The sequence below is a fragment of the Ambystoma mexicanum genome, chromosome 5q (assembly GCF_040938575.1).
Source record: "Ambystoma mexicanum isolate Mex_15411 chromosome 5q, UKY_AmexF1_1, whole genome shotgun sequence".
NCBI lineage: Eukaryota > Metazoa > Chordata > Amphibia > Caudata > Ambystomatidae > Ambystoma > Ambystoma mexicanum.
The window spans coordinates 532,050,764-532,075,060 of NC_090933.1; positions in this window are offsets into that span (position 1 = coordinate 532,050,764).

Sequence of the window (24,297 nt, forward strand, 5' to 3'; positions counted from 1 at the left end):
CGCGTACGTGTGCTGACGGGCTTACGCGCTAAGGGCCTTAGGCCCAATGATATTTCGTACATGTGGTGACGCGCTAACACGCTAAGGGCCTTTCCTCGAATTACACGCTGACGTGCAAGATTTTCACGTGCCAAATCACTCCGTATCAAGCTGGCCACGCGTACACACACAGAAGACCACGCTCCTGCCCAGAAGGCCATTTTCCTGCCCCCCAGAGCCCCGAGCATGCTCCCACCAGCCATCTGCCATCTGCCTGTCTGCCTGCTGCCCACGTGCCCTGCTATTTGGTGCCTGCACGTCAGCCATCTGCAGGGGTCCAGTTGCTGTGTCCACCCCTGCTGGAACAGAAGACTCCCGACTGGGATACCATCGCTCCACAGCCCAGCCCCAGGACCCAGTTGCCCACCCACTCCTGCCTCTAGGGTTGCCATGTCGGGCACTACACCATCTGGAACCACTGGCAACCCCCAGCCAGAGAGGCAGAGGGCCACCAGCTTCACTGCCACCGAAGTTGGTGTCCTGGTGGAGCATGTCCTGGGGCATTATGATGCCCTCTTCGGAACATCACGCGCCAACAAGGAAGGACGGGAGAGGATCTGGGACAACGTAGTGGTTGCCATCAACGCGCGGGGGGGGTGGCAACCCGCGACATCAAGCAAGTCAAGAAGCGCTGGGAGGACTTCAGGTCCAGGACCCTCCACAAGGCCTGGCGCCTCGCGGAGGGGGGCCGGGCACGCCTGAGTGCCATCCAGATGAGGGTCCTGGAACGCGTAGGCCCAGCGCTCCACGCCCAGATCCTTGGGAGGCAGACACGTCTAGAGTTGAGCGGTGAGTGGCCAAGCATTGCTGTGTGAGACAGGGCATGTTGCAGTGTGCTGGTAGTCTGATGCTTGCCTGTATGTGTGACATAGGCCATGTATGGATGTGTGTGTGTGCAGGGACATCATGGTCATGCATGTGAGACCAGTTATGTGTGAGCCACATGGTTGGTGCGTGTGTCTTAAAGCAACATGGGGAGCTCTATGTGGAATGCACACATGAATGCATGGCTGTCTCTGCTCCTGGACATGGAGGGGGGGTGAGGAATGGGTGCTGCTGTCATGTACATGTATGGTGCACATGTGTGTGTGTGTGCCTGAGAAGTGTGTGTGTTACTTTGAAACGCCATGGATGCATGTGATTTTGAAGGCAACATCTTGGTTTCCAGGGGCCCTTCTACATGGATGATGATGTTGATTGCAGGTGCCCGGACTGTTTCTGCATGTGTGTTGTGTGCATTCACCCATGTGTTGTGGAATGACAGGATGGAAGTGACATTTGACAGTGCCACTCATGTGTTATTGCTTCCTGTCTAGGGTATTTTGTACTGTGCCCTGATGCTTGTGTTCTATGTCTCCCTCTACGCAGCGTCAAGTGAAGAAGAGGGCGGAGACGGCGCTGTGGAGCCAAGCGGCGGAGATGCCTCCACTGGGCGGCAACGCAAGGCCCAGCCACCCTCCCAGGAATTACCATCATCCGGGAGCGAGGTGGCTGGTGCTGCGTCTGCCTCAACGGCTGTGGCGGAAGGGCCGGGTGAGCCCCCACAGGGACTTCCAAAGGCGGAAGACGGTGTGGAGACATCCAGGTTGGTGGTCTCCACAGAGGAGGAGGAGCCCGCTACTGAGCCGCACATGGGGCCTGGTGGGGGTAGTACCACTGGTGCAAGTGGTGCAGTCCAGGGCCAGGGTCAGGAGGCAGCACAGGTCACCGCGGAGGGGCCTGTGCATGTCGCTGTCCTTGACCCTGTGACTGCACCATCATGCACCAGCAGGGAGGCCCCGTCCCAGGCACCTTCGCAGGTAGGGGAGAGTGCCATGTCACCTGCCTCTCCACTACCTGCGGACGAGGGGTCCCGCGACCGTATGGGATCCGTCCTGGTGGGTGTCGCGTTGCGCACGTGTGTCATTCGTGATGACGTGCGTTCTTCCTGGGCGGAGAACGCACGCCATCACGAAGAGCAGCGTCGTGACGTGGCACTGCTGGGAGGGGCCCTGGTCGGAGGGTTCCTACATGTGACGCGCACTCTGGCGAACCTCTCCTCCTCTGTGGGGGCTATGCACCAGTCGTTCTCCACATCGTCTTCCGGCCCAGATTCCGCAGGGGCCCCTGTGGACTTGGCCTGACCAACACAGCCAGCTTGGTTGAGATCCCATCCCTGCCACAGTCGGGAGTTGGCGGTCCAGCAGGGGTGGACACCACAACTGGAGACCAGCAGATGGAGGATGTGCAGGCACCATCGGACAGGGCACATGGACAGCAGCAGCAGCAGCAGGCTGTAGGTGGGAGCAATGATGGCTCGGGGCCATCAACACCCGAGGGACAGGCATCGGCCGGAGGGCAAGAGGACTCTGGACGGGAAGTGTCTTCCGTTTGGAAGCGGTTGGGCCATGCGACAGATGCGGAGCGGCAGCGGGCGGAAGAGGCACAGCTCACGATGGTCAGGGCGGAGAACTCCATGCGTGGGGCCCTGAGGCGGGCCAAGTGCCTCGAGGCCATTCGCAGGGACCTGGAGATCCAGTTGTCATCGTCCCTCCGAACCCTCGGGCCATGGAAGAGGACCGCCTCCGGGACATTGTGCAGGAGTTCGATGATGCCCTGGCCCGGGACATCCAAAAGTGAGCCGTCGGAGTAGCCCGCTGCCCTTGTAAATAGTTAGATAGTGTTAGGTTTCCTTTGGTTTTTTCTTTATTTTGGTTGTGCCTGGACAATGCACCACGTTTCTGTATATAGTTTTTCATTAGGTAGTATTTTTGATAGGTTTCATTTCTTCAGTTGGGATCATGGACCCTGGATTGTTCATCTGTATATAGTTCACTATTGGATTCATCTCTTTTTTTGGGATTTCCCCATGGAGCAATGGTTTTGGACTGTGACTTTGGACACCTTTCCTTTGGATTATGATTTCTTGATTTTCATTATTTTACGGACATGCAGCTTTTCTTTTTTTATTCCCATTGTTGTTTGTTTGATTTTAATTCCATTCATGTTGCTTTTAATACATTTTTTTCTTCATACTTCGATGTGTGGTATTATCTCATTGGTTTCATGCATGTCATGATATGGGTTTTCACATTCACTTGCAACCATTGTGTGTGTGTGACGGACATGTGTTCATTTACATACTTGCCATTGGGGTTGTATCATGTAATTGCCTTTTCTACGTGGGTGGATGCAATACTTGGTTGGGTCTTTGGGCTGGGGAGGATGGCCATAAGGGCCATGATTGAGGATCGTCATGACCTGGGGGCAGTGGGACATGAGTGGGGGCCTGCTGGCAAGTGCCCCGTACTGCTGGGGGGTGGGGGTGCAAGGGGACATGAGTGGGACATGAGTGGGGGCCTGCTGGCAGGTGCCCCACACTGCTGGGAGGTGGGGGTGCAAGGTGGCATGAGTGGGAGCCTGCTGGCAGGTGCCCCACACTGCTGGGGGGTGGGGGTGTAAGGGGACATGAGTGGGACATGAGTGGGGGCCTGCTGGCAGGTGCCCTGCACTGCTGGGGGGTGGGGGTGCAAGGGGACATGAGTGGGGGCCTGCTGGCAGGTGCCCCACACTGCTGGGGGGTTGGGGTGCAAGGGGACATGAGTGGGGGCCTGCTGACAGGTGCATCACACTGCTGGGGGGTGGGGGTGCAAGGGGACATGAGTGGGACATGAGTGGGGGCCTGCTGGCAGGTGCCCTGCACTGCTGGGGGGTGGGGGTGCAAGGGGACATGAGTGGGGGCCTGCTGGCAGGTGCCCCGCACTGCTGGGGGGTGGGGGTGCAAGGGGACATGAGTCGGACATGAGTGGGGGCCTGCTGGCAGGTGCCCTGCACTGCTGGGGGTGGGGGTGCAAGGGGACATGAGTGGGACATGAGTGGGGGCCTGCTGGCAGGTGCCCCACACTGCTGGGTGGTGAGGGTGCAAGGGGACATGAGTGGGGGCCTGCTGGCAGGTGCCCCACACTGCTGGGGGGTGGGGGTGCACGGGGACATGAGTGCGGGCCTGCTGGCAGGTGCCCCACACTGCTGTGGGGTGGGGGTGCAAGGGGACATGAGTGGGGGCCTGCTGGCAGGTGCCCCGCACTGCTGGGGGGTGGGGGTGCAAGGGGACATGAGTGGGACATGAGTGGGGGCCTGCTGGCAGATGCCCTGCACTGCTGGGGGGTGGGGGTGCAAGGGGACATGAGTTGGTGATCAGTAGTGCAAGGAGACATGTGGCTTTGCTGGGGGGCATGCCCATGTTGGGTGGGCTGCCTGCGGGACATGACCAGGGGTGCAGGGTAGTCCCCTGTGGTGTGGTCTGCCTGCAGGGGCCGTTGAGGGTGTACAGGGAACACCTGGGAGGACCCACACTGCCAAATCACGTGTAGGACTCCCCGGCACCCCCGAAATACACGTACCCTGCTGAAATCGCGTGTGAAACTTCCCACGCACCCCTGAAATACACTTACCCTGCTGAAATCGCATGTGAAACTTCCCGCGCACCCCTGAAATACACGTAGCCTACTGAAATCGCATGTGAAACTTCCCACGCACCCCTGTAATACACATACCCTGCTGAAATCACGTGTGAAACTTCCTGCGCACCCCTGAAATATACGTACCCTGCTGGAATCGCTTGTGAAACTTCCCATGCACCCCTGAAATACACGTACCCTGCTGAAATCGCGTGTGAAACTTCCCGCGCACCCCTGAAATACACGTACCCTGCTGAAATTGCGTGTGAAACTTCCCGCGCACCCCTGTAATACACGTACCCTGCTGAAATCGCGTGTGAAACTTCCCGCGCACCACTGAAATACACGTACCCCGCTCGCACAGGGCCAATCGCGTGTGAAACTTCCTGCGAACCCCAGTAATACACGTACCCCGCTTGCCGTGCTGGTACAGGGTTAGCGCAGCCCTTTGCGCTGGATTGGGGATTTTGATGGCTTTTCCCTGCGCGAGGGGCGTTCTTGGGGGCATAACTGGCGCTGCTGCAGGGTCGCTGCGCCACTGTGCGCCACGGCTGGTTTTGGTAGCTGGAATCCATGAATATGCTGTGCGCGGAAATGGATTTTAGCGCACGCGGCTGGCGCAGAGATTCCCACGCGCACACTGTGCGCCAATTCTTTGAAATACCCCCTAAGTGTCAGCAGATCGGAGCCACGCTAGTGCCTTTCTTCAAAACTAGTGTACGGTTGATTTGTTCTGAGGTACACTGGAAGGGTATTTCAAGATTGTGCAGCTTTGACTGGGAAGATACTCCCTCCAGCTTTGGACAGTTTAAATCTAGGTATCTCAAGGCAATGGGAGTTCATAGCTCTAGTCAGTCGCATGGACTTTTTTCTATTTATTCTATTCGCTAGATATGGGGGGGCTGCATTATTAAGACATTTGTGTGTGAGTGAGATAGTTTTAAGCAATATTCTGTCACTAATTTTAAGCCATTGGTGGTCTTTTCTGGAATTAGTGATATGCTCTCTATTGGCTAGGTTCAGAGCTGTCCTTAATGCATTATTTTGCAGTGTCTGCAATTTGTTGAGGATGTAATTGTTAGCTCCCAAGTAAAGTGTGTTACAATAATCAAGTTTAGATAATATAAGGGCATTGGCCAAGGTGATACAACTCGCTTCAGATAGAAACGGGTGGCAGGCTCAAATGAGTTTGCCTGTGTATGCTGTTGAAGATGCTAATGAGTTCACATGCTTCCTTAAAGTTAAGGTGGAGTCCAGATAGAATCCCAAGGTTTTTACCTCTTTTACTGTTTTGATAAAGTTTCCATCTATTTTGAATGAGGCGCAGTTGGGGGTTAGTTTCTTTACGTTGGCTGTAGAACCAAGGATCATAATTTCAGTTTTCTCGTCATTCAAACAAAGGCCATGGGAGGCCATCCATGCTTGAATGGAAGAATATATTTCATTTACCAAGGCTGTATCATTGTCAAAATTGCCCGAAAGGGGGATGAGGATCTGGGTGTCATCAGCGTAGTTAGTGTAAGTGACACCCAGTCTGTCCAATTCGTCGAATAGGGGCTTGGTAAAAATATTTTACATGTTGGGTGAAACAAAAGATCCTTGTGGGACACCGCATGTAGTGTGGATCGGATCCGCTGAGTCAGATGGGGAGAAAACTCGCATGGTTCTGTTAGTGAGAAAGTGGGCTGCGGAGGCTAAGTGTTTGTAAAGCACTGTATGGTCCACTAAATCGAAAGCGGTCGACAGGTCCAAGAGCAATAACATTGCCATTTTTCCCTTGTCTTTTAGCTCGTCTATTTGTGTCTTAAGGTCAATCATTGCAGTCTCAGTGCCGTGTTGGGGTCTGAAGCCTGATTGTCGAGATCCCAAAAGGTGGTGAGCTTCAAGGTAACTCTGTATCTGAAGGTATGCTACCCGGTCGATTATTTTGAGAAGAAAAGGGACCGTTGTAATAGGACGGTAATTTGTAGGGATAGAAGGGTCCAGTGTCTGTTTCTTTAGTAGGGGAAGGACCCAGGATTCTTTTAAGATCTCGGGGACACAGTTTCGATTTAAAGGAAGCATTTATGATTTTAGTTATAAAAGGAGCTAAGTCTCTAGCTGCATCTTTCACTATTTGAGCAGGGCAATTGTCCCCTTTGCAATTAGACGGCTTCAAGGACAATATAACTTTCTCTGTTTCCCAGATCGACACCTTAGTGAAGCTGAAAGGAGTTACCACATTCGGGGTTATGGGCAATGGTATAGGCAATGGGGTAGTAGTGGTTGTGTTTAGTATCAGAGATGCTTTCTTTTTTATTATTTTAGTTTGGAGTGAGATTATTTTGTTAGTAAGTGCATTTTGAATATTCGTGCTCCACTGTTTGTCTTTTACAATGTTATCTACAGCAGGTATGGGGGATTCGAGCTCCCGGAGGATCACAAAAAGCTCCTTGGTGTTAGAGTTAGCTTTTGCAATTCTTTCATTAAAGACATTTTTTTTTGTATTAATTATTTCGTTCTTATATTTTTTAGCTAGTTGATTTAGTTGTATTTTGTTGTCTTCAGAGGGGGAATGCCTCCAAACAGCTTGCAATTTTCTTTTTTTGAGTCTTAACTTTTTGAGTTGGGGGGGTAAACCAAGTGTTCAGGTGGGCCTTTGTTTTACTTTTTCGGAGTTTGGTTGGCGCGATGGTGTCTAGAGCTTTGGTCATAGTGTTGTTATAGGCCTCGACTAAGAGGTTAGGGTCGGCATCCATGGAGATAGAGTTAAGAGAGGGCATGAGTAGTGGCATTAGATTGTCGACTGTGATTTATTTTTGCATCTTGTAAGTAGCGGAGGGCCATGGCCACGGCTTTAGGCATTGATTTGTCTAATTTTATTGTGAAATCTATCAGATAATGGTCCGTCCAAGGTTGAGGGGTTATATTCAGAACAGTGGATGAACAGTTTAGGTCGGCTATCCAGTCAAGGATTCTGCCTTTGATATGGGTAGGGGTATGCACTTTTTGGGTAAAGCCGTGCTCAGTCAGTGTGGCTGCTACCACTGGTGCATGTTTATCCTCTAGGTCATTAAAACTTAAGTTAAAGTAACCTAACACTAATATCTGTGAAGATTCTTTCGTATTGTTAGAAAGCAGGTTCGACAGATCATCCTCAAATGTGCCAATTGGGCCTGGGGGCCTGTACAGCAGGTGGATGGTTAGGGTTCGATTGTTGGTAATGGGTAGCTTGGCTGTGAGTAGCTCATAGGATTTGAACGGTTGAACTGTACTGAGTCTTAGTTTGAGGCTTAATTTAGCTATAATAGCTATACCACCCCCTTTTGCATTAGGTCTATCCATTCTTAAAATATGATAGCTGTCTGGGATAGCAAGCATGAGAGATGGGCTAGCTGCCTTGTGGAGCCATGATTCTGTAATGGCCAAGAAGTCCAAGTTGTTCGAGGCTAGTAGGTCATTTATTTCTGTGGCATGTGCCACTAGAGACCTTGGATTAATTAGGGCTCCAGTAATATTCATAGTTTTTGCGCTTGTAATGTGGTTGACTAAGCTAGGGCGTAGTGCCTCCTTACCATGATGGTTGGTAGATGGCAGATGATTGTGTAGGTGAGACTTAGGGGCAGGGCCCATAGGTAGGTTAGTGTGCAAGTCTTTAATAGGTCCATTAGTGCTATTCACATTTACTTTATTAGCTCTAGGCTCATATATTCTAGGTAGTCTGGTGTGCAGTCTACGGTTTCTGTCTAACAAGGGACATGGTAGGGCTGTATTTAGTGACATATTTAGTAGAGATATGATGCGGTGGGATATGAGAAGCAAGTTATACCAAGTACACATTGTGCTGCTAACTAGTTGGTTAGAGTTGTGGCTAACCTAGTTTAGTAGTTTTGGCAGTTGAGTAACGTGGAAATATGGTTGACACCGTGCTGTAAGTCTGTGTAGCTTCCAGGTCAGGTCCAACATCAATGCGTGATCTTAGATTACACAGCAAATAAAGAGACTAGGCGAGTTGTGAAAAAAAGGAGCTGGTCCAGTGCCTGCAAGTGCCGATGTAGTGATGCCTAGAGACATACAATTGGCAAATACATAGTACTTTATGTACAACAAAGCTTGTGTTTGTTCTGATATTCATGGTCGCGGCACTGTCGTTTCTGTGTAAGTGGTCTAAGGCAAGGCTGTGGTTTAACCCACATATTATTTTCTTTTCACATTAATGATCTAATTCTAACCGAACACCCGAATTCTTGCGAAGCCAATGTTAGTCCTCTTGGCCGTAGGTTTATTGCTTTACTGGCTTATACTGATGATACAGTGTTGTTGTTCGGGACACTTCCTCAGTCATTGGAGCGGCTTATTGATGACCACTCAGAACGTATGTAGGGGCTTGATCGGTCTCTGAATAATACAAAATATGCGACAATGGTGTGCACTACATATCGAAATTATACCCCAGGCCCCCTATTTTTTTTGGCTAATAATAAAAGGTTGCCTGTAGTTGATTCTTACGACTATTTGGGAGCATGTTTTTCAAAAAGCTTAAATGGTAATAAACCCCTTAGAAAAACTTGCTGCACGGACTAGGCAGACATTAGGCTGTATATGGCGTTTCAGAGGAATGTATAAGACTCAGCACATGAGGATGCTCTAAAGAGAGTATCAGGCCAAACCACAAGCATTGTAAAAAACAGCTTCGGAATTTGGGGCTTTTTAAATAACTCTGGGTTGGGCATCTAGCAAAATGGCCATTTGAAGAACACTTTGGGCCATGTTTCTTCGGCACCGAAGGTTACATCCACATGGAACTCAATATTCCTTGTTTCTGAATTAGGATGCATTAGCGTTTGGACCACTTCTGGTGTGGCTGATAATCTTGGTTGATAAGCAAGCTATTCTCATTAGAACCATTCTGAAGCACATTGTAGCATCATAGGCTTTGCCTATGATAATCCCATGGCTCTATCATATCGAACAGTGTTTCTCTAATATCAATGCTCTTTCTTCTTTTTTTCTCTTTTTTTTTAACTCAACTTTATTTTCCACCAGCACTCACAATCACGCAGCAGATCATACATAACCTGTACAGTATGAAGCAGGTTACATGAAGACCAGGCATACGTATGGCATTTGTATGACAAGAGTTTAAGCAAAGAAGACAATCCGTAGGTGTAATTAGGATTAGGTTTAGACTAGCCGAACACTCCACCTATGACAAAGCCTGGCATGACAGTCGCACTAAGGCATTTTAGACAACCTAACACAGCTGGAATTTGGGGCGCTGTAGCAGCAAGGTGCTTCACATTATGGCAAGCATAATGATAGTGAACTCCATGCACAGTAGTGCTCTTTGAGGCCGGGGTGGATTACAGCAGTGACAGGGATCTGAGTAGGTTCGACCTACGCGTGGTTCTTGAGGCAAACACCATCAGTGTTTAGTGCATTGTCAAGATCAAACATGACTTTATATTAAGACGTTTGATGGATAGAGAAGAAAGGGAACTTAAGTAACTTTTTTAACGGAAAACATGTGAATTTAACATCTGGCCAAACTCCTAATAAGGCCTAAACGTAAACATTAATATGCGTTACAGCGAAGTGGCCACCTGCACCTTCGCACAGCTGTGGTGGTTTATTATGTGATGCACCAAATGAGGGTTGGTTTCATTTCTGTTTTTTTTTCCGCCTGCTTGGGCCACATTGCAAAAACGTTACTTAATTCCTGTATTTAGCTCTTTAAAAACCTTTAATCAATGCAAACCTGCACTTTATCATCTACTATTGGCCGATATTCCTCTGAGTGCAGGATCCTTACTATGCTTTTCAAAATGAACATTAAACATCAGAAGCATCCCCATGGGGGCACCCACCAAGGTTATAACCCTTGCCATTCTGTGTATTTCACACCTGTGATGCTTCCTGATGAATTGCTTTTATAGAAATGCTTTAACCTGCACTTTTAATATGGTGTGTACGGCTTAGTATCCCGTTGTATGGTTTTATGGAATCAATTTCCGAAATCGACTTGAATTAATAATGAAACCTGGGACAAGTGGAGCACGTGCATGCAAGCGGGCACCCACACCTGCTAAATGTGGAATTTTTCATGGCTCTATCTTGTTCCAATCACTTATCTGGGGAACAAGTTCGCTTTGAAGGAGTTGTCGGTAAGAACCGTTCGGCATCGCCGCTATTGTGTACACATGAAAGTCTTTCTTCGTGTTGGATTTTCGGGAAAGGCGTTATCAGCCATGCAAGCGTGGAAGAACAGTTTCCATAAATACGACTCCTACACTTATTAATGGCGCTGGGGAAGGAAGAAGCCAGCAGACAGCTTGCAGCCAGGCGAGCCTGATAGCCAGGAGGGAACTTCTGAACCATTTCCTATTGCACCTAGCCCGGCCGTCAGATTACAAGAAGCACACAATCGCGCTGCTTCCCTTCATTCAAAACCTTAGAGCACAAGTCATCGGGGCTTACAGGAAGCGCACACGACTAGCTCCACAATGGCTGCGCTGATGCAAAGTAACGCTGCAATCATTTGATGGCACAAGGCACATTAGACTTGTATGAAAGGGGCTAATTCAGCGCCAGACAGGGGGGCCCACCTACCAACTGCCGCATTAAGGATGAGGGGGGCTATATCGGAAATGACCCAGGTTTTCTAAGCAGAGGTCGAAGTGGGCGGGAGTGGTTGGGAGCAGAGCTCCTCTACTTTTTTAAATTAAGTTTTACTGTTCCTACACTTTTATTTTACAAAGAAATCGTTCCATAATAGTTTAGCTTTAAAATAAATGTGTGGGGATAAGTTGAAACTTGCACTTCACTGCCCTGCACTGAACGTTCCCTTAAACATCAGGTGCATTTGTTTCAGGGTTTGTATTATGTGTGGGAGGGGATGTGGCGATGGGGTTGAAGGGGCGTGAGGCAGGCCAGCAGGGAACATACCACTACTTCTTTTCATGCACTTCGACCCCTGTTTCTAAGACACAGAGGCCCTGTACATGCGATGGGTGCACACACAGTCCAAAGACACTGCCCTATGATTAGCTAAAGACGGGGAAGGGTATAAATAGCACCGTCATAGACACATGTGGTAGGAAATCCCTCGGGTGGGCTGCACCTGGGAAACCTCGATCTGAAACTCGTGACCAGTACGACAGGGATCTGCAAAAGGGGGGGCAGGGCTCAAGCTGATCATCACGAGAAAGCCAACATAACTAGAACTGGGTGATGTAATTACAGCGCTGTCAGCCAAACTAGGCATCCTACATGGCAATAGGTAGGGTGGCTCTGTACCAGTGTGCTGGTCACATGACTGCTGATGCCCATCGGCTGTGGGAGAGGAACACTGGACGGAGTGGTGTTCCTGGGAGAACCAACCAGACAGTTAGTTCCTGAGCTCTGGGGAGGTGGCCATCCCCAAAGTATCTGCTACTGAGTTCATGAATGTCATTATCCAGCAGGTATGGTATGAATGTCCCCTTTCCCACCAGCTGCAGGGTGTCTCGTGTTCTGTTCTCAATGGTGCTGACCAATGGCAGTGTATTAAAGTTCTGGTGGTCAGCACAAATGTTACTTCAGTAATAACAAGTTGTTCCCGGGTGGGTTTGAATAAATTTGGTACCACATGGGGAGGCATTGTAATGGGAAACTGTTAAACTGTTTGCTTCAATTATGTTTCACTAATCAACATACATTCTTGAGGATGTGATGTCTATGAACCAATGAAACCCCTGGGAAACATAGAAAAAGTGAATTCTCCAACTTGCAAGTGTTTCAATGGATTTCCGACCATTGTATTTCTTGGTATAAAACTACTGTTCATATTCCATTCAGATATCAGCCTTTCGATCATGGCCTATCCACTGTTCTGTTTGATTTGTGCTCACCCAGCTGTAATGAACAGTGTTGCTTCTTGTATGGTGTTTTCTCTACTTTTTGAGTATGTGGTTTTTGATATGCTTTAATTGGTGGACCCCTGACTACACTTTTGGAGCCCCAGCAAGATCTCTCAGTCCTCCAGGGACCGCTGAGGGTATTCAGGCCGCACTCCCTGGGGGCGCAAGTCTGGCAACCGCAGACCTGTTAACTTTGCATCACTGAGGAGGCTCTGCAGATGCCTACTTTAGAAAGGTCTGCCAGGTCCTGAGCGCCATTGGGGTACAAATTGTGTTTTTTTTTGTGAAGAGAGGGACACACGTGCGGTTGTTCAAGTCCTTCGCTGGTGACGGCTGGTGGTGGACAAGTCACCACCAAGAGATATCTAGTGTAAAATAGCAGGCTTTTGCATTTAAACAGCAGGAGGGTGATTGTGATACATGGTTAGACACTGGATATTCTTGCGCTAACATAGGGAATGGTGAGCCCGTGGAGAGGGCTGTCATGTACTAACATTGAGTGAGCAGTCAGGCCTGTGGAGAGGGCATTGCAAATGAGTGGAGTGTCTTGTAGTGTCTGTGGAGAGGGCCAGAGTGAACGTTGACAGGTGTGATTGGAAATAGAAAAGGGAAATAGTTGCGAAAACAGGAGGAGGTGGGAACACAGGGTAGCAGAATAAAAAGAAAGGACATAATGGCTTATGTGGACAGCCCCCGAGACCACATGTGCCGTAAATTTCCCCAGTATCACGATAAACTATTGAAATATACATTTCAGTGAGTAGGGGAGACTACAGGGCAGTGTTTCTATGCATGCCATGGGAAGGGACATTTGACAGTATGATAGTAGAGAATATTTTCTCCTACCTATTAACGAAATATAAAGGCTCTAAGCCAAAAAGCAGGCAAAACATATTGGGTCTCTGGAAATTATATGAGGAGACTAAAGGGGAAAAATGAAAAAAGCAGAAGAAGAGACAATATAAGAAGGTGGACAAAGCTCATCACACCTGCCCTATGGGTTATATCCCACTTTGCACCAAGCTGTAGGATATATTAACCCTCGGTGGGAAACCTCAAAGGGAAATCCGGGGAAAACAAATGGGGGAAAAGAGAAAGACGCACAAAGAGAGGAGATGCTCATGAAGGGCTTTGAAAATGTCTAGCAGATATAAAAAACAATACGTGTCAGCAGGTGAATGCGTTATTCAGTGAAGCAGAACGGGTGTTAGAGGAAAAGGTGAGGAGGAAGAGCAAGGGGGATAAGGGAGAATGGCTATCAGGAAGAATACACTTCAAATTTCATGGGGAGGATGAAGCGGAAGAAACTAAGAAAAATGATAAAGGGGATGAGGAATATGCAGCCTCAGATGAAGGGTTGTTAGGAGACGAATAGAGTGACGGTACAGTGAGAAATGGACACCCAAAAAACTTAGGAGAAGGGGAAGAAAAGAGCAGAAATTACAGGACAGTGACGGTTGTGACAGGGACTGGTCCACCTTCTTAATAGGACAGGAAAGGTAAACATGCTGTTACACAAGCCACAAGCTGTCAGAGAGGGAGGGACGGGATCCTAGACACAGGTAATGCCGTTTCTACAAAAGGGACGAGGTGGAGCCCATTATGTGCCCTGGCAAACAATGGACCAGCTTGCCCTCCCTCGTAGCTGGGGCCAGGAAATGGATACAGGAACCCGAGAAAAATACAGCAGAGTGACGCTGGCCATAGGGGATAGGAAAAGTTTGTCTGCCGCAATTATAGGAGAACAGGCAGACACATTTTGGAATCCGTCTGGCTATAAAGGAGTGAAATTGAGCACCACTGCTCACGACAGAGCTCCATTTAATAATTGTCAAGCGCATGCCTGGGAGGTTCTAAGATGCATGCATCCAGACCGCTACGACCCGGGGACAGTGGTGGCTTACAAAATGAAAGGTGACGATGATCCAGCTGAATATATAAAGCAATCCAGGATTTATGGACCCATGCAACTCGAAGGGGCCTTGGATGAATGCATACCATTGTTCTATCACATACTAGTAAAAGGGCTGCCAACAAAAGTACACACTTCCTTGGATAAGGCAGTGGGTATAGAAGCTAAGGACTGGGCTGAAATACAAGCAACAATAGTACATTGCTGAAAGAGGAAGCAGGAAAGTGAGAGGGAGGCAGCCGAGAATGCAGCGAAGGCAGAAATAAAATGAGTACAAATATACTGGCCAAATACACCATGGAAGGAGCGCTGTTAGTGCCAGCTGCTGCCGCCGTGGTGCCAGCACCACAGGGAGGGTTTCTCACAGGACAAACACCACAATAGGGAGAGTACATTTAGTCATGGTATGGACCACAATGGGGAACACCACCACAAGGGAATTACATGCACAGGGGATACTTTCTTATAGCAAAGAGGTTTTCACAACGGGTCAAGAGGGAGTTATCGAGGAACAGGATGCAGGATTTTTGGACCATGCTACATATGTTAGAACATGGGAGACGTGGCACACACATGTCCATTTATACAACAGGCACAGGCAATCCAAGTAGCGCAACAGCAGGGGCTCCAGTGGCAGCAGAAGCAGTGTCCTCCAGGGCAGATACAATCAGCATAGGTGTCAGTACAGCAGGGAGGAGTGCAGTCCCAAGGAAGGACAACTGACAGTGGGATAACTGTGCCAGCGATGGTTGAGCTACCCGCAGTAGCAGGTGGAACCACATTGGTGCTAGGGCAAAGCATGGGGCCCCATTACACATGAGTGAGCATGGTCAGAGGGAACCCTTTCCCCTTCCCACCGAGTAGCACACAGCAATAGGGAGACCCAGAGAAAGTATGAGCGTGTTCAGTCCTAGCAGTAACTGATGACCCTGAGGAGGAACCCGAGGTAAAAGTGAAAATAGGACCAAGAGAGTTCTCGTTTCTCATACATACAGGAGCAAACCAATCCTGCACATGGGGCAGGGGATTCCCATTATCTAACAAAGTGATGAATACACAGGGCTTTTCTGGGGTGGTGGTTGTGGTTCCAGTAACAAATGATTTACCATTAACTATAGCGACACAACTCGTAGCTCCCTTACTGTATCGCAAAGACACACCCATCAACATCTTGGGAAGAGACCTGCTCAGCAAACTGAATGCAACCATATCATTCACAGAGAGTGGGATGGTGTGCTCCACGTTCCAGCATTTACTCTCAACTCTCACTCTGCTGTCAAACACTCCTGACTGACTGAGGATTGGTCACTCATAGATTGAAAAATCAGTGTACAACTGTATAGGACTCATAACTGACATCGCAAGAACAATTGCTCTTGACCTATATTCAAATGTACACCATTTACTAACATTCACCAGTCTGTCCTGCTTTGCTCTTGCTGTAGCATCCCCCAAACAGGGTATTTTTTTGTAATTGATGTAAATGTATCTCTTATCATTGATGCCCCTGCTGTTTTCGGTAAAGAATTTTCCACTCAAGTGATGATGCTATGGAGATATTGGTCAAAAGTTTATTATCATAATTCAGTCTTTGTTTTGCTTTTTGGTTCCTTTATTCCTTTGTTTACAGGACAGGTTTGAGACTGATGCTCTATCACTGTCTGTACCCTTTTTTCCTTGCTTCTTCAATTTTATCAGGACACCGTATTTTGTGTTTTGCTGTTTTGATAAAGAAAGCGGTGTGCAATAATAATAAAAACTGCACCTCAAAAAAGCAGTTTCTCTTAATAATATAGAGCACACTCATACAATACAATTTATATTGTCTTGTCCACCCCCCAGGGGGTTTTAGATTACATCGCTAGGATGAATCATTGGTGAATTTTTGCATACACCACCAATTTCAATATAATTAACTACATACCAAAGTTATAGTATGCCTCAACTTTGTTAGGTGGCTACCCCTTTTTGTGACGTACTGTCAAACACTCCTCTGACAGCTGTCACCTCCTTGAAGAACTTGACCTGGATGTCCTCGCCCTCACCGAGACATGGTTCACGGGCCGCTCTTTCATGAGTTTTGACACTCTCCTTCCTGATAGCTACAAGATCCTGTCCAAGCCCAGAACCAACTGACCAGGAGATGGAGTAGCTTGGTTCTTTCCTGAGTGGATCCCTGCATCCGTCATTCCTACGCAGGCCTACTCCTCCTTTGAATGCCTGGTCTACATGCTCTCTATCTCTCCTGGCCTCTCTCTGACATTGGCCACTATCTACAGGCCACCTGGCCAGGTTGCCGTCTTCCTCTCAGGGTGGGCTGACCTCTCCTCTTCTCTCCTTGCCACTACCTCTCATCTTCTCCTCCTCTGAGACGTCAACATGCACCTGGATGCTTCTTATCCCTCCTCTGTCTTTTCCACAACCTCTGCGACATGCTCTCTTTTCGTTCTACTCTCTGGTCCGACACATTCTGCCGAACATAATTTGTATGTTCTCATCTCCTCAGACATCCCCCTCTCTAACCCTCTTACCACTCCTCTCTCTTGGACTGACCACTTTCTACTATCCTCTTAACTGAAACTCTCTATCCCTCAGGCAAAGCCTCCTCAGTTCTGCCATCTACCTTTGTGGCCATTCGGCCCATGGATCGTGTGTCAGTGGATGCTTTTGCCTCTACTTTCTCTGCTCCTCCCACTCCTGCAGCTAACTTAAACTCTGAAACAACCATCTCTAATCTGCACCTATCTATCTCCAACACTCTGGACATCTTTGCCTCTGTCATGAGAATCCGACTGAAGCATACCTCCGCAACTCTTGGTATGACTACAACCTCACAATCCTGAAATGCAAGTGCGTGGTGTCTGAGAGGAAGTGGAGGGCCTCGGGCGCATCCTCTGACAAACCGGCCTGCCGCCCTCCAAAGGCAATACAGACTCTCTGTCCTGTCTAAGAAGAGAGTCCACATTCAAGCCTGCATTGCTGCGGCCTCTACCAACATTGGCAAACTCTTTAAAATCTGCAAGGAACTGGCCGATCCTGCTGCAGTCTCTACCTCTCCTGTACCCTCCCAGGCCCTCTGTATGGCTCTGGCCACTCACTTCACCTCAAAAACTCAGAACATTCTGTCCTCTATCTCCTCTTTCTCTTCCTCTCCCTCTTCCTCTCTTTGCCCCCCTTTGGTCAACTCTCCCTCCTCTCCTCCTTTCTCCTCTTTCCCTCTGACAACACCTGACAAGGTTTCTATACAAGTCTGATCTATGAAGGTTTTGTCCAAACAGATGCTCCCGGCTCCTCCAGAACCACCAGGGGCCATATTGAGAGGCTTGCTCCAACCATGGCCAATATCCGTAATCATTCTGTCACCACTGGAACTTTCCCCTCTCTCCTCAAGTACTCATAACTATTGCCCAATCTCTATCAACCCTTTCCTGGGCAAACTCCTGGAAAAGCTGGACATCTCTGAGATTACTCTTCACACTGAATCTGTTGGTTGTCTCCATTACCATCAGTCAGGCTTCAGAGCAGCCAGAGGCATGGGAACTGCTCTCATGACCACCCGTGAAGATATGCTCTCTAACCTAGATTCCAGCATTCCTTCTGTCCTCATCCTCCTTGATCTCTCTGCTTCCTTTGACATGGTCAAACACACCATCCTGATCAATCAACTCTGTGGGAATCTGGGCATCATGATCAGGCACTGAGTGGTTGTCCTCTTTCCTCTTGGAGCACCCCTACCAGGTCCAACTTGGTTCCTTTCTCTCTGCCACCTCTCTCTCCACCTATGGCATTCCTCAGGGCTCTATCCTCTCAACCTGTTTTTTCAACTTCTACTTGGCCCACCTGATCTCTACCTTCTCCTTAGATGTTCAGTGTTATGCAGATGACACTCAGCTCTCCTTCAGGGTCCCCTCAGCCTCCTCTCCTCTCTCGCTCATTCCTCACTGTCTATCCATGATTCAGGATTGGTGTGCTTCGTGCAATCTCTGCCTTAATGCAAGTAAGACGGAGATCCTTCTCATTGTGACCCTTGCTCCTGTGTTTTCTTTCTTGCTCTGGCCACCATCCTTGGACCCTCTACCCTCACCTTCCTGTGAGGCATAAAACATTGGTGTCATCTTCAACTCCACTCTCTCTTTGTCTCCTCACATCTCGGACGTCGCCAAGAAGTTCCACTACCAGCTTCACCTCCTCAAAGGTACTCTTCCCTTCCTCACCTTCCCCCAGAAGCTCACTGTCTCCAGAGCCCTGGTTCTCTCTAGGCTGGACTACTGCAACAGACTTTTCTTCAATCTGCCTTCCAGCTATTCTCTGTCCTCTGCAACTAATCCAGAACAGGAATGCAAGACTTATCCTTGGCCTCAAGCCCAGGGACCATATCTCTCCAGCCCTGAATTCTCTCCACTGGCTCCCGGTGGCTGCAAGGATCTAGTTCAAGACCTGCTGCATTATCTATGGGGCCGGGGGCCACACTACATCCAATGCTCTCTTCTAAATACCTTCCTTCTCGAGCCCTTCGCTCAGCTACCTTCAACTCTCTAATGGTCAGACCCTTCTCCAGGCAGCGAATGGGGGTAGATCTCTCTCCTACACAGGTGCCTCCCTCTGGAATGGCCTCCCTGGCCCTCTCAAACTTGAGCCGGACCACCTGAAGTTCCAGAAGCAGCTTAAAACTTTCATTTTCTCCTCTGCTTTCTCGCTCTCCCTCCTCTGCTGACCTTCCTGACCTACTGGGCCCAGGCTCTTTCTTGATCAGTCTCCCCTGGACTGCCTCAGGGCCTCCCATGCATTTAAGGGCTGTAACTGCAACTTCTACAGTCCCTTGTCTCCTGGCACTTACCCAGAGCCGCTCTGCCCTGGTTGCACTTACTTAATGCAATGCTACCCTGTTTCCTCTTCCCCCTCTGCACTTTCCCTGCTTGCAGTTCCCGTTCTCACACTTGCATGATCTGAATGACATACTGCATAGTAAGATCGCTTGTCTCCTCCCTCTGTCGTCCCTTCGTTGTCTTGTGGCTCCTAGAAACACATGTGTACAGGCGTGTTCTAAATGACTTAACCTATCATATCATACTATGCTCAGGTAGTAGCTTTTCTCTTGGTAGCACACACGCAAAGCATCTTGCACGCGCAGCCACTATACCACATTATGTTCCTGTACTGGGTTGAAGTTCTGCTAGGATGGGTCCCAGGAATACAAGGGTAGGTGTTCTGACTGGCTTCAGGATTCCTATTCAGACCACAGTGCCCGAAGGATGACTTAAAGGGGAAAACAATTGTGTTACAGCTGGAAGAAGCAGTAAAACACAAAGACATGGTGATTCTGTGTGGAACAGACGATGACAATATGGAGTGGCAAATAGTGCTGTGTATTGACCCCACTCTGACATTTACAAACGCTGCAAACCCAGCAATCTACCAAGCAGAACCAATACAAGAAGGGGATTATATACATGATTGTGCAGCAGACATGGACAGGACGGAAGGGAACATACAGGTAAAAAAGGAAGAAATAGCAGGAGCAGACATTGTCTATATTAACAGGTCATCAATTGCTAACCCATAGACAGGAAGGAGACATACTGGTGCAGCAGTAGTGTGCTGCATAAACAAAGAATATGCAATAGCATCTCAGCAGTGACTACCTTCGCATTATTCATCACAGTCAGCAGAATTAGTGGTGATGATGAGGGCACTAAAAATGATGGAAGGGCATGCAGCAAACATCTTTTCTGACTCTGCCTATGTCATGTCAACTATCCCTTTAGGACTGGCACAGTGGGAAAGTAGGGGATTCAAAAGAAGTGACGGGTCCCCCATACAATATTGCAAACTACTAAAAGAATTAATTGAGGCCCTAAAAGTTCCAGTAGATATGGCGATAATAAAATGCGCCGCACATACAGAAAAACTAGACAGGGTATCAATGGAGAATCAAATGGCTGACAGAGCAGCAAATGCAGTAGCATATTTACCAGAGGGAGGGGGAGTTCATAGATACCATAGGTGTGGGGAAAAGGTGCCACTCATCACGGCAGAAAGGAAGAAGAGCGGTGAGCAAGAAAGGGAGGAACATTGTAACACAATCCCCATAGTACACACAATCGAATGACAAGAAGGAGTACCAAAAGAGGAAAATAACTATGGATAAAAAGAGGATGTTCACTGTCACCAACTGATCTGATTTGACAGTAGAATAGCACAGGGAAGCTTGTGATGCCCAGAACATTGATAATTAAATGAAGCTTTAGAACAGCTGCATTTCCTCACCCAGGCATCCAAAGAAAGCACGGCTGCAGAGCTAAGTGAGGGATGGTACGTTCCAAACATGCATGAGCGAGTACATGAGTTCTTGGGAAAATGTATGGTTTCCAAACAGTTTCTGGATGGCCACACTTTAAAAACTTTGAGGGGAACAATACCACACCCAGGAGGGCCCATCCGGCACTTGAATATCGACTATGTTGACATGCAAGAAAGATGTGCCTCTTACAGGGACCTAATCGTAGTGGTCTGTCCATGTTCCCGCTGGCTTGATGCATGCCCCTGTGCAAAGAATGGCGCAAAATCCCCTGCAAAGTTCCTAGTGAGGGAAGTATTCCCAAGATGAGGTTTATGTTAGGAACTAGGGTCAGATAATGGCCAACACTTCATCAACAATCTCTTTGAGGAGATAACCTGTCTCTTAGGGATCAAAATCAAACTTTGCACGGTTTATCGGCCATAGGCGAATGGGATTGTGCTGAGAATGAGTGGATTACTAAAGGAACACTTGGCTAATCTAACAACTACTGTGTGCCGAAATTGGCTTTTTTGCCTTCCTCTTGCACTTTTTGCCCTTCGAAATTCACCTTCTGCGGATCACCAGCTGACTCTACATGAAATTGCAATGGGGAAGAGCATGCACGCGCCTGTCCCTCCTTCACATTCAATTTTGGGTGCTAACCCTAGCTCAGACATCCTTGGAAATGAAATGAAAAACTAATTGAGATGGCCAATTTGCTTCAATACATCTCCCTCCAGGTTCATCAATGTACAAGTGAGCCAACCAACATTGAAGAGTGTGCACAAGCACACCAAGCATTTCCACAAAGACAGCCTCTTTGTCCAGAGGACACAGTGCTTATTCGAAACACGGTGAGAAAGTAGAAGGAGCCTCAGTTTTGTGGTCTTTTTGAAGTGGTCTTTTCCACACCCGTGGCAGTGAAAATAAAAGAACGACGTGCATGGATCCATCACACAAACGTTTGTTGAGATACCAGCAGCAGATCGGGAAAACGAGGAATCACTTGATGGAAAGTATTAGCCAAATTACATTAACAATTTGTACTATAATAATGTGTTACAGAAGATCTACAAAAGAGATTAAGGATGGACAAGGACAAGGAAGAGGGGGTGGGATTGAAGAGAAGAGTGGGGTAAATGTAAAAAGTGTTGTATTGTTCTGCATCTTGGTTTTCTGTCTCCTTCTTCTTTTCTGGCATTTAGCACATAAGGATAACCTGGGGCCATCATAGGGAGAAACACACAATGCAAAGTATAACTAGCCCAAAAGAATTCTACAGAATTGTTGGGGGAGGGAGTGGACCTGGCCTGAGAACATTGATGTTATGGGGAAATGAAGAAGGTGGGTGCGAGGGAGCACCAATGGTACATACTATGTATGCTCACTCATTCCACACCTCACAGGAACGCAGAAGCAATTCTTACCACAAGAGGTGACAGCAGAAGAGAGAGGATGTCTTATACATATGGCCTTATGCAGGACTAGTTGTATGTTCCAGGTGCATACAGTACAATAAAATTGATTGATGAGGGGGAGGGAGGTGTACGAGGACAACTTCATACAACTAGAAAGCATGGCCCAGGGGGAGAAGAGTAAGCCCCTGGTTCTGGGACTATGTAGCAGAGGGGGCACAAAAGGGAAAACAGGTACCCACTGACCATAAAAGAATATACTGTAAGAACTCCACGGGGTATGATGTGCCATGGTGCCACACCAGACCCTTGATGCAAAACCAGAGTTCGGTGCTTCCCAATGGAAAGTGGGAAAGGGGAATGGCACAGTGCCACGCAGAAGGACTGGTTGAAAGGGTGGTTAAGAAAATAAATACAGGATGTAAGAACATTTGGAACAGTTATGTAAATGCTTTAACATGGATTAACAAAACCTATGTCTAGAAAAACATAAAGCAGCTCACACAGTATTATTTGTGTTTCAGAGCAAATGGAACAATAATGCTGGGGATGAATACTGGTTGCAGAAGGATGATGGACATTGCATCATTGCAAAAGGGGACTGCAGCTGTGATGGACATCTGGTGGGCGTGTGGAGCAAGACCACATGCCCAGCTATCACCAGACTGGAAGGGGGTATGCGCACTGGTAACCCTCCATAATCCTACCTTGGTTGTGCCCCATGCAGACTTGATACCACTAGTTGTTCACTTCTAATGATAAAGCACCAGCAGAAACACCAACAAACAAACGCAAGGTAACAAGGAAGAAAAGGTCCAGCAGAAACTACATCTCCACCAAGAGCCTAAAGAACATTCCACCCAATTTGAAATTGTTCAGCTCAGCATCTGTCTTCTTTACTTCTCTGCAGCTTCTTGGAGTACAAGCTGCAGCCAGTGCAAAATGGTTGCAGATAAAACGCTACAAACTGCTTCAACTGGCAAATGCAACCAAAAAAGGACTCAATGCAGTGTGTGCTCCTCTGAAATCGTTTCATTTTGGATCTCATGACGGCCATGGAGGGAGGGCTGTGCCATGAGATAGCGAGCTCTTGCTGTACCGCATTTCCCACGTTTGTTGCTGCGGCTGAGTGTGAGGTTTAAAGTGAGATGTTTAAAGACCCCATTTCTTAATTTTTCAAGAAACTCTGGGTCTTAATGTTTCTTTTTGGAAATTGTCAGGTTGATAGAGTGTGTGTGTGAGGCAGTGCTGGCCGACAACTGGAGTAAACTATAGTGGGTGACAAATGGAGAGGCGGGTGAAGTCAATTTAGTGTTTTGACCATTGAGCAAAGCTCACTTTTGTGTGTTTTGATTTTTGTTTACCCTTTGTTAAATAAGTATGTTGTGGGTTTTATTTTAATCTTCAAGTCTTGATTTCCTCAATATTTTAGATTTTTTGCTTTCTACTTTCTGAATGTTTTCAGAAAGTAAAAATGGTTGGACAGGAAAAACAAGAGGTCATCAATAGTAGTGGCAGGTCTCAAAAATGTAAGCTGGGACAGCACCTAGACCTGTGATCGCTGTAAAAAACAAATGTGAAAGACCTACAACCTTGCATCTGGTGGGTTTGTGGCATGGCAGTACTCATTTTGGAAGATAATTTGTGAGTATGTGCATGGGAAGGGCTTTTGTAAAATATACTAACCTTTATTGTATATGGTTAATAAAGCCATTACATCCTATAGGAGGTTTTCACAGAGTAGTGCTAGGCCATGCATTCAAAACTATACTAATCAAAAAACACATATTGGGTAATTGCAGCCTTTTGGTGACGTTTGGCCGCTTAATATTATCTGCAGAGAGCAACTTGTGTTGGGTAGCAGCAACAAGAAGGCAGGCATATATTGAGAGCAGGAGTGGAAGTCCCAGGCACCTCTGCGATTTAGGATGAGGCGATTGTAGAAGAAGAGTGGTGGGGCAAGAGGGGTCACCCATAGGAGCTGGACTGTAGGGGAAATTTAGTGAATTTTGGTAGTAGTATCATGTGTGCAATGAAACTCCATTTTAGAAGTTAGACGCCGTCTAGAAAGGGAGGCCTAGTTCGATAGCTATGTCAGTGCGCTTACAATCCCGTCCTGAGGGTTAGAAGGGTGTGCATGCATTTTCTGCTTGCAGCCCTGGCAGCCCTACAGAAGGATAATTCCCTGAAGACACATAGTTCTTTATTGTGCCTTATCACTAGTGCATGCAACCCAGAAAGAATGTGACATTTGAAAAGCTATGCCACGAGAAGGGGGGTGAGGGCTTTATGCCTTCACCAATCCAGATCTCTAAATTATAGCAGTCCAAGACCCTCG